Source organism: Sinocyclocheilus anshuiensis, unplaced genomic scaffold (genome assembly GCF_001515605.1).
Source record: "Sinocyclocheilus anshuiensis isolate Anshui unplaced genomic scaffold, SAMN03320099.WGS_v1.1 scaffold1854, whole genome shotgun sequence".
Classification (NCBI taxonomy): Eukaryota; Metazoa; Chordata; class Actinopteri; order Cypriniformes; family Cyprinidae; genus Sinocyclocheilus; species Sinocyclocheilus anshuiensis.
The window spans coordinates 859,625-869,720 of record NW_015546040.1 but is presented as its reverse complement, the minus strand read 5'-3'; positions in this window follow the sequence as shown (position 1 = coordinate 869,720).

Below are 10,096 nucleotides of genomic sequence, written 5' to 3'. Positions count from 1 at the left end.
GAAGTGTGTTGATATCTAATGTGAGATCCTTTTCTGCAGACGTCATCTGTATGGAATTTTTATGAAAAGATTCACTTGATCTGTGGAAGAGGACACGCTGTTAAACACTGTTGAGGGAACAGGACAGTCCGTCCAACCGCAGCTGGACACGGTGTGTCCAAACCGATAAGACACGGCAGAACATCTGCGCTGCCAAAACTGAGATATTTATGAGGAAAAAATACTGAAGGTAAAACTAGAGTGAGTGCGAGTGATGCTTGTCAGTTCAAAACTCATCGCCGTGGTGCTAGAGTGCTGGAGACGGTTGCCAGGGTGTTGCTATGTGGTTTCTAAGGCCCTAAGTTTCATCATCCAGAATGTAACAATGGCAGTTAATCACAGTTAAGTATAGTGTTATGTTTTAGTGGCATCACTAAAAACATATTAATAATATAATGGAAAATTTAATAATAGAAAAACGAAAACAATTATGTTATAACAATTATTATTTTATTTATTTATTTATTTATTTATTCATTGATTCTTAATACATTTTAAATATTTTTTACTATTTATTATTATTTTTACTTCTTAGGATTATTTAATGATTAATTTTAGATCCTTTTTTTTTGTAAAGCACTTTGGTTTGTTTATTTATGGATTCTCATTTATTTATATTTATTCTGAATACATTAAAAACAAAACATTTTGTACTTTTTATTATTATATTAATTTCTTCATCTTCATCTCTCTCTCTCTCTCTCTCTCTCTCTCTCTCTCTCTTGTTCATCGTCTGTTTTATTACGTCTTAAATTGATTTTTCCGTACATTTCTGCCATATGTACATTAACTGACAGTCACCACTGATAAACTACCACTAAATATTGTAGAAACTTAATTGGCTGTAAAGTTGCTTTGCAATGATTTGTATGGTGAAAAGCGCTGTACGGCGGAAGATCCTTTTCCTATTTAGCGCCCAAACTCTGGAATAACCTACCTAACATTGTTTGGGAGGCAGACACACTGTCTCTTTAAATCTAGATTAAAGACCCATCTCTTTAACCTGGCTTACACATAACACACTAATACGCTTCTAATATTCAAATCCATTAAAGGATTGTTAGGCTGCATTAATTAGGACAACCGGAACCGGGAACACTTTCCATAACACCCAATGTACTTGCTACATTGGTAGAAGAATGGCATCTACGCTAATATTAGTCTGTTTCTCTCTTATTCCGAGGTCAGCGTAGTCACCGGATCCAGTCTGTATCCAGATCAGATGGTCACTGCAGTCACCCGGATCCAGTACGTATCCAGACCAGATGGTGGATCAGCACCTAGAGAGGACCTCTACAGCCCTGAAAGTCAGCAGAGACAGGACAACTAGATGAGCCCCAGAGACAGGTCCCCAGTGCAGACCTTGTCTCAGACGACCACCGGGACAAGACCACAGGAATCAGACGAGTCCTCTGCACAATCTGACTTTGCTGCAGCCTGGAACTGTACTGCTGGTTTCGTCTGGTCAGAGGAGAACTGGCCCCCCGACTGAGCCTGGTTTCTCCCAAGGTTTTTTCTCCATTCTGTCACCGATGGAGTTTTGCTTCCTCTGGCTTGCTTAGTTAGGGACACTTAATATCCAGCGATATCATCGACTTGATTGCACAGACACTATTTAAACTGAACTAAGCTGGACGAGGACATCACTGAATTCAATGATGAACTGCCTTTAACTGAAAATTGAGTGACTTTGCATTATTGACACACTATTTTCTTAATTAATGTTGTACAGTTGCTTTGACACAATCTGTATTGTTAAAAGCGCTATATAAATAAAAGTGACTTGACTTGACATACACACACACACACACACAAAGACACACACACACACACATATATATATATAATTTATTTTTTTGTTTTTTTATAAATTTTTTATAACTTGTCATTACTTTATTTTTTAATCATTATTTATTTATTTGTTTGTTTGTTTGTTTTGTTTTTATGTAAAGCACTTAGAATTACCATTGTGCATGAAAACTTACTTTGACTTGCATATATGGACACTATTCACCATCCAAACACAGTCAGTTTCACGCATCTAAACAGAAATGCACTCGTGGGAAGGCATTGAGTACCATGTACGGTCGGTTCCCACGCGCCGATCTGATGTCCCGCTCTCAAACGAGCCCATTGGCTGCTCCTGATGGGCCGTAAAGCGCGCTTTAGTTTGGCTTGTGTGAAGCTCAGCGGCTGTAGCCGTAAAGTTTGAGCACCGCAAGCGGAGATTTTCTCAATCCCACTAGATTTCCTCTCGTTTCCATTGACTGACCTCACCGATGTCAGAGATCCTCCACCTGACCTGTGTGATCCTGACCTCTACACATCAGCTAAACTCTTCCAGACCTCCGGCGCTGCCTTTCTGATTCTTTCTGCTGCTTTATTAAATCCAGCTAACGGGGAATTCTGGCAAGGTTCTCTCAAAGTTATGAACTAATGTTCTTCCAGTAAAATTTTTTAGAATGTTTGTTCAAAGTCATCTGGTCTGTAATAATGTTCTCAAAACATTAGCACAAAAACATTATTTATACATCATTCACCTTTTATACATTTATTTCTGAAAGGTTTTAGTTGGATGTTTATCTGACATTTTTTAAAAAATGTATCTACTTGTTTCAGAACATTCAAAAGTAATGTTCCCATAATGTCTGCAAAATTATCAAATGGAATGTTAAGAAAAAAAAGTATTTAAAACATAAAAAAAAAAAAATTCTGAAAATGTTAGCACAAACACATTATTTATACATCGTTCATGGAACTTTTTTCTGAAGCATTTTAGTTGGATGTTTATCTAAATTTTTTTAAATGTATCTACTTGTTTCAGAACGTTCAGAGAACATTCAAAAGTAATGCTTCCATGTTTGCGAAATTATGCAGTGCAATGTATTGCATAACCAAGAAAAAAATTTCTTGAAACTGGATGTTCAGAAACAGTGTTTTCATAATTTAATGGGAACATTAACAAAACATGCCCAGGTATGAAATTTAGGTTATAAAAGTGTTGTGGGAAGATTGTTTTTGATAGAATGTTTCTAAAATGCTGAAGTGTCCAGTTTTCTTGTTGTGCTTAGAACATCATTTAAAATATACAATATTTATGCAATATGTTTTAGAACACTGAAGTACAAATAACACTATGAGTACGTTCAGAGAATGCTGATCTCAGAACATTTTCTCAACGTTATGAGAACGTATATCAAGCATTAATAAAGTTATAAGAACAATCCATAAACATTTCTTTAAGAACGTTTTTGTAGCCTAACTTTTAAAAACCGTTGGTGAAAGTTGAAAGAACGTTCCCTGTTAGGATGGTATTAGATGGCAAAATTATGGTTGTTTTATATGCACACTAAGGTTTGATTATCATACTTGTATATTTCAAAGAATACCATGGTTTTGCTGTCCCGGAAAACATAACCCTGGTTTTCCAATTATATATGTTTAGTGCTGCCTGCTAAAACCCCTAAACCAAGCACTATTTTGTTTTCTACAAATGTGAACTCTAAATTAATTAATGGTAATACCATAGTACTTTTTTGACCAGTGATCATGCTGTTTCCCTTAATAATCAGAAGTAGTGGCACTACAAGCCTTGTGATATTGATATACACACATGAATCATTAATCGTCATAAATGAATCTGTTGTTCCTGACGCCCCAAAGGACAGTGCTGTAACCCTGTGCCCTCACACGCCATCATTAACCAGCAAAACAAACCGCTCTGCCATTTCTTAGTCCTGTGGTGGAAGTAGGCCAAACTGCTGTTTATAGAGGCAGTAAAGTCAGCATTTGAGCCGTTTCACAACACTCCGCGTATCTTCTCTCAGTGCTAGTATAACGCAAGCTTGACAGCTGAAGAAGGAATGCTCAAACTCTCTACAGACGGATAAATCCACTCACCTCTCATCTGACCTCCTTCCTTTAATAACTCTTGATTAGTAGCCAGCCATCACTGTTGCTCATGCTAGGGGCAGAGATTTAAACAAACCCCTGACCTGAGTATTAAACTTCCTGTACTGAGGATGAATAAAATATGCTTAAAAATCCTTGTACTGAGTAGTAGGATTTTTAAAGGGGATTTTCAGGGCCATTTATACATTTATGAAAGTGTATTTTAGTTATAAAGCACACATCATGATAACTAATATTATTTATTTATTTATTTAGTAATATTAATAGATTTTTTTTTATTTAATAGAAAAAAGTATTTTAATATTTTCAAAAAGATATTCTTATATACTCATATTATATATATATATATATATATATATATATATACACACACACATACAAGGGACACAACTTCAATCACATCTGTATCAGGACAGTCCTTCAATTCCAAAACTCGAGTATCATCTTTAGTTATAAAGCACACATCATGATAACTAATATTATTTATTTATTTATTTAGTAATATTAATAGATTTTTTTTTATTTAATAGAAAAAAGTATTTTAATATTTTCAAAAAGATATTCTTATATACTCATATTATTTATATATATATATATATATATATATATACACATGTGTGTGTGTGTGTGTGTTGAAGAGTTGAAGGTGATGGTCCTTCATCCAGCAAGAAACATCTGTTAGACAAGCTGAGATGCGAGCAGTTATCGTCGGATCATCAGGATGGAATGAGAGGTAGAGTTGTCATCAGCATAGCAGTGATATGAAAAGCCATGTTTCTGAATGACAGAACCTAGTGATGGATGCCATGTAGACAGAGAAGTGGTCCAAGTACTGAGCCCTGAGGCATCCCAGTAGCTAGATGTTGCGACTTGGACACCTCACCCCCGTTTAATTACTTAAAAATATATTATATTGCACTGTGAAAAAACAAGTCTATAAAAAAATATTCTATATAAAGGCTACTGGTAATTTTCTGCAAAGACATTATCCGTTAAGTTTACAGAAATTTCCTTCAACCCAACACAGTGCAATGCCTAATTTAAAATACAGGTAAAAAATCAATATGGAAAGTTTCTTCATATTAGCACAGTACATATTAGGCCCTATTTTTCAGAGCAAAAAAGAGCACATTTTCTGTCACACAGGCCTGTTTCCGCTGAGTCCTGCATTACCTGAGCAACAATAGAGATGAATAGGAACACTAACGGTTCACTTTCTTCAAGTGTCAAAGTTCTTCTTAAACAACACTTACACTAAAAATGCCTTCATGCAAGCTTTGCTTGTTTTTCCTTCTCTTTCTCCATCTCTGCTGAAGATGATAGACAGCAGGGTGCAATAAATCCAGTGGCTCGCAGAGCCTCGCTGTGATAAATTCACAGTATAGGTTACTCCTGCGTGCAGCATGTGCTCCGCGCCACTGTAAATCTGGCTCCATCGGCCCCTTCGAGCTATCGTTTATACACAAACAGCCCTGAGTTGCTCCCAATACCTGCAACCACAGACATCACCTGTGAAAACTACTACAAATTCCAGCCGCACCCCATTCATCTATCTAATGGTTTCCCTCATGGACCCATAATAATTTAATAAGTTACTAGACCGATTTCTTTCAGTCATATTCCTCAGCGGGCGTCCAATAATCAGGACATCTGTGCGCTGATACTTCAAAAATGGCATTAACGGCATTCTTTGGAATCCTCGTGACAGTATGTGTAACATTTTTGTAATTTTACTGGAATACTTTTACTCATTACTCATATTTCTACAGTACTGACATTTATGAACTGCCATAAAGGAGGTTGTTGGGAATTGACTTTATGATGACAGTAAAGGTCATTGCACACTCTGCTCATTCCTGCACACCAGACACAGTTTGTTAATTAAAAATGTTGCATTTATTTATTTATTGTAAATAAATGTATTTATGTATTAATTGTGAGATTGGTTGCAAAATGTTGCGATTTTTTATAAATATGTAAAAATGCTAAATATTCATCAACAGATATCTTTGTAGTATCGCATTGAATTAAATAAAATATAGAATTAAAAATGCTGAATTACAATGAATTAAAAGGAAAAGTCCTCTGGTATCAGTTTGATATATATATATACGTACATAGTATTATTATTTTATATTATAGATCAGTTCTCAGAAATCCACTCCCATTATGTTGACAGAAACTCAGACGAGAGAGAGTAAACATTCAGTTTGTGCGTCACAAGTACAAATCCTCTAAAGAAGCGTCTGTTGAAGTGCTTTGAAGCGCATGTTTATGAGCTTCAGAACGAGTTCTGCTGATGTCTCAGTGCCAGCCGATCTCTCATAAAGCTCTCCACACAGCTCAGCGTCTCCAGAGAAGAGCAGAACATCCTGAACAAAGCACCCTGAATAAAGCACGCAGCTGGCTTCAATGAACGCGCGCAGCTTTCTAATGCAGAGTCAGACACTTCACATGTTTAATCCGAGTTATAACTCCAGCCTCATTAAAGCATCGCTGCGACCACAGAGACGGATCTAGGAACCGAGGAGAACTGCACACATTTTACAGTTCCTTACAGTTTAAGATCTTCCTGTGAACCTCTCTGAAAGGTCACACGCCAGTGGGAAGATGATGAATCTTTAAAGTTCACTGAGAAATTAATATTCTGTTATCATTTGCTCATGTCGTTCTGAACCCGTCACACTGCACTTGTAAACACAAGAAAAAACACAAAAGCCAACTTTCTCAGAACGTTCTGGCAAGGTTCTCTCAAAGTTATGAACAAACATGCTTCATTATAGAATGTTTGTTCAAAGTTGTCTTTAATAACATTTGCAAAATGGTAATGTTATTTATACATCATTAAAAAAAAAAATTCTGGAAAATCCAATTTTTTTAAATGTATTTATTTTTATTTTTTTTGGTCATGCAAACATAAAAGGGAACATTTCATTGTATCATTTTACAAACATTATGTGGATGTTACTTTGAATGTTCTCTGAACGTTCTGAAACAAGTAGATACCTTTGGAAAAACCGTACAAAAATTTTTTTTTCAGAAATAAAAAGTTCCTTGAATTATGTATAATTAACATTTTTCTGCTTTAACGTTTTAAGAACATTAATAAAGGCCATCTCTCCAGCTCACAAAAAAATATGTTCAAAGAACGTTTTGCTAATGTTTCGTTAATTTACTAAAATGTTATTTCTGAAATGTTCCGAGAATGTTAAAAATGTCCAATATTTAAAATGTTTTAAAAAACTTTTTTTTTCTTGGTTATACGAACATCAAAGGAACATGTAAACATTATGAGAACGTTACTTTTAAATGTTCTCTGGACATTCTGAAACAAGTAGTAACATTTAAAAAGCATTAGAAGAACATCCAACTAAAATTTTTCAGAAATAAAAAGTTCCAATGAACGATGTATAAATCATGTTTTTGTGCTAATGTTTGGAGAAATTATTATAACAAACGTTCTATTAACGTTACTGGAAGAACGTTTGCCAGCTCTTTAGGTAAAGTTCCAAGAATGTTCCTTATTAGCCGGGTTATTAACTTTCAAAACATTCAAAAGTAGCGTTACCCTAATGCTTGCAAAATGATAAAACAGAATGTTCCCTTAATGTTTCCGATAATGTTCGAATAACAAATAAATAAATAAAAAAACTTAACCATTTAAAAAACGGATGTTTTGAATATTCAGATAATGTGTTCATAGGACCATTAGCAAAACATTCTTAATTTATTTTATTAATTTCTCTAAATTAATTTTTGTATTTTATATGAAGTAAATTGGTATTGACATTTTATTGTAACAGCAAAATAATTCAGTGTCCCCTAATGACAAACGTCCTTGGGTACCTGTAATGATGCTGAAAAGTCAATAAATCAAATCAATATTTTTTTTCAGACGGTTCCTATATCATTCATGTCTTCAGCTCCAGGTGTTATCATTCAGGTTTGAAACAGCAGACTTTTTATTTTAAGTGAACTATACCTCTTTTGCATGGACAGACTTTGTATTCTTTGCAACAAAAAACTTGCAATTTGCAGAATATAAAGTGAAAAATTAGCAGCTGAATTCTGTTCAGACACGTCTTTGGTCTCTGAGAGTCCTTCTGGGGGAAGGGTGGATGGGAAGTGTTAAATCTTCCCTCCTGTAGATCACAGCCGGGTCACGGTCCGAGCTCACAGCCTGCAACACGATCAACATGAGCGACGAGTGAAGACTAGTCTCTGAACTCATTAGAGTCCTGAAGAAAGATCAGTGCTTGTCCACTGCTTCAAAACAGAAACAAATAACGTTCTTAGAATCTTACATTTAACTTTCTCAGAACTTCCCTCAAAGTTACGATTACGAACAAACATTCTTCCAGTAACGTTGATAGAATGTTTGTTTAAAGTTATCTGGTATTTAAAATTATTCTCAAAACGTGAGCACAAAAACATTAGGCTACTTATACATCGGTCATGGAACAGCACCCCAAAGCTTGACAGTCATTATTACCTCTTCATTGGTCGATATTACATCAACGTTGCACAGTTTTGATGCTGTTTTATGTCTGATGATCGTGTTAGAATACATGTGGACGCATCTGTTGTTTCGGTTTCTTCTTCACTTGTGTTTTTTGGAAATTCTGTACAGAAGATGTGTACTAGCACCCCCTACAGTATAACAATGAAAACACAGATTCTAGGAACACAATTATAGCTAAAATATATTTAGACTTTTTCTAAGTAGGCTATAAGTCAAGTATACTTAAATGTAATTTTAAGTATATTTCTGAGAAGTACATAAAAAGTAGACTAAAAGTACTTTTTTAGTTTAAAAGAAGTATACTAATAGCACACATGAATAAACTTCTTTTTCGCAAGGGCAAGAAAGACCATTTAACTGGACGCTTCATTTTCTAACTTAATGGGAACGTTAGCAAAACGTTCTTATAACATATTTTGTCTTTTATCTTTGTGCAGTTTTGTTTATAGTTTTTTAGAATAAAGGCGTCACACAAACTGTAATGCTGCATCTGTCCAATTTGAGCATTTGATTGGATGCGCAGCCTGTGACATCATCAACAAAAAATATGGGAAGTGTTTTCTCCGCTTAAAAGTTGAGGCCTCTAACAAAAAAAAACGTTTAGCTAACGTTCCCATTAAGTTATGAAAATGTTGATTCTGAATATTCTCCGAACATAAAAAATGTCCAGTTTTATGTTTAAAAAACGTATTCTGGTCATGTGAACATTAAAGGAACATCCCATTGTATCATTTCGCAAACATCATGGAATGTTACTTTTAAATGTTCTCTGAACATTCTGAAACAATTAGAAACATTTAAAAATGTTACATGAACCTCCAACTAAAACATTTAATAAATCAATATGTAAATGATAACATTAGCTAACATTTTGAGTACATTACTAAAGACCAGAAACGTCTGAATAAACATTGTGTTAATGTAACTGGAAGAATGTTTGTTCATAACCTTGCCAGAGAGTTAAATGCTAGGGATAAATGTTGTTGTTTTGCAAGCCTATACACAATTATATGGATATTTATATTGCATTATCTGTATCTTGACATTATTTTCCCTGCTGTCTGTGACCCGTGAGCAGTTTTTGGCTCGTGATCCACCTGCTTTAAAGCAGATTTCCAGTGAACTGTGTCAGCTTCTGCAGTGTTTCCGTCCCCGGCGTCTCTGCTGAGTTTAGTATCAGTATTAATTCTCGATCTGTATTTGTTTAACACCTGAAGCTGAAGGCGTGAATGAAATAAGAGCCATCTGAAGGTGTACGCTGTTGATTTATAGCTGTTTTTCTTATGGCTGGATTTACATGCGACAGCACCTGGATGTATTGACCAGTCCTGCTTCTGCGAGTCGAGTCAGATTATTTTATTTTAACAGTGTATTAAGTATGATCCAGATTGAAGGTTAAAGTGATATCGACTGAAACTGGTATGAAGCTTGCCAAATGGTGCTTTTCAAAATATTAACTTGAGGCAAAATCAACAGCCTGAAAGAAAAGCACACATAGATCAATGCTGCCCTCTATTGAGAGTTTAAAACATTTCTTCTCGTTATGTCTTTGGACATATTATGTGTTCTCATCTGGATATGCAATATAAATAAAATATATAATATTTTGTAAATAAATAAGTG